Source organism: Haemaphysalis longicornis, unplaced genomic scaffold (assembly GCF_048455015.1).
Source record: "Haemaphysalis longicornis isolate Haplotype H1 unplaced genomic scaffold, Haemaphysalis longicornis Haplotype H1 scaffold_5, whole genome shotgun sequence".
Classification (NCBI taxonomy): domain Eukaryota; kingdom Metazoa; phylum Arthropoda; class Arachnida; order Ixodida; family Ixodidae; genus Haemaphysalis; species Haemaphysalis longicornis.
Genome location: NW_027526385.1, coordinates 150,758,158 through 150,759,902, shown reverse-complemented (window position 1 = coordinate 150,759,902; position 1,745 = coordinate 150,758,158).

Sequence of the window (1,745 nt, the reverse complement as noted above, 5' to 3'; positions counted from 1 at the left end):
GTCACCATCCCGTAGGGGAACTGCTGAAGAAGAAGAAGGAGAAGAAGACAAAGCTGCGAAGAGGAGGGCGTGTACGTTGCTCTCAGCCGGTGCACCAACATCAACTACCTTTACCTCACCAACACAGACGGAGACTACCGATTCTACCACAGAGATGACAACATCGACAAGAACATGATGAACGAGTTTCGGCTCCTCGAGAACCACCGCCTACTCACCGTAACACAACAGTACTTGCGTGCCTTTGCCACCGGTGTGGGCCCGGACGCGGAATTTCTCTGGCGCTACTAAACGCCAGATCACTCAACATAACGGTAACACAATGGAACCACAAGGAACCCCTACGATGCTTCGCATCCTCATCAGGGTTCCCCATGGGAAGATGGTGTATTTTTTATATGGTGTTCAAGATGGGAGCGCACAAGCCGGACCAACCTTTTTCAACGTGTCCGTTCTGGGGGCCTTTCTCTGGCGCACCTGTTTCTGCTTCAGGTCGTGAACCGTTTTCTGTTTTTGCGCGATGTGCATGATCCCTTTATGCGCATCGTGTGTCAAGCGTGCTTCTGTACATTATTGCCAGAATTTCGGTTACCTCTCGTGTTTAGGACTGTGGAAATCATGGCTACTTACGTGAGGTTGTTCTTGCGGGAAGACTTCTGTTTTCACGTTTTTCTTCCGAGTAATTAGCGAACGTGTCCCGAACGAGGCTGTATAGAGACCTTCTGGACACGACTTTACCAATACCGTTATATAGGTCTATATATAGTGTAGGGGCACGGCTAGATGTATGTCAGCGTGTAAAAGAATGGCAGTACCACCCAACGGTAAGTCCTTTTTCTTAACGTTACACGCAGGAGTACTACGGTAAAACCTGGATGATGGAAAAAGGTTTATTTGTTCCTTGGGGTCCTGACTGTTTGCTCTGTAAGAAGCCAGCGACCTAGGACACGCATTTATAGATTGTTTGGATGGGGTGTTCCAATGTGACGTTTTCCAGAGAACACTTAAAAATCATTTTTCATTGAATAGCCATGGCATAATGGTTTTAGCCGTTAAAAATGAAGGTGGAATTCTCTATGATCTGTTGATGTTGCTGGCCCTGTATATCATAAGGAAGGCTCGATTGGTAGTCCGCCCCAACGACGTTGATGTAAAGCCGAGCCGAGAGATGCTCGGCAAAGTGTACGCGACGTAGCAGAAGTGTATAGAGGACAACCTTGCCAACCTGATTGGTTAAAAGAGTTGAAAGTGTGGCAAGGCTTCGGCCTTTTTGGTAATGACTCACCATCAAGTGTTGTGCATGCGTCTTTTCTTTATCTGTAATAGTTTTTTTCTGGGTTTTGTGACATGTATGCCGCAGACAGGCAATAAAGAAAAAGATATGGCGGCGCAGTTGTATAAACGTCGGCGGCATAACACATATTATCCCGGTCGATTTCTGCCGCTAGAGGCGCTTTTATAATGCTTTATCACCACCGCCACCACCACCACCACCACCATCATCATCATCATCATCATTAGTGCCCTTTATTGCGATAAGTTGCTCTTTCTGAAGTAATTTTTGGCTAGAACAGCGTCATCAGTGACACAAAGAAACGTCACCTTAAAAAACACCACAAGCGAACGAAACAATGCATTTGCGTTTTGTAGAGTCCACGAGAAAACTAAATCAAACTCCCATTTTCCATTCAAAGCGGACGATGAATCAGAAAAAGGTGCGCACTTGCAGCTTTAGGCAGCCCCAA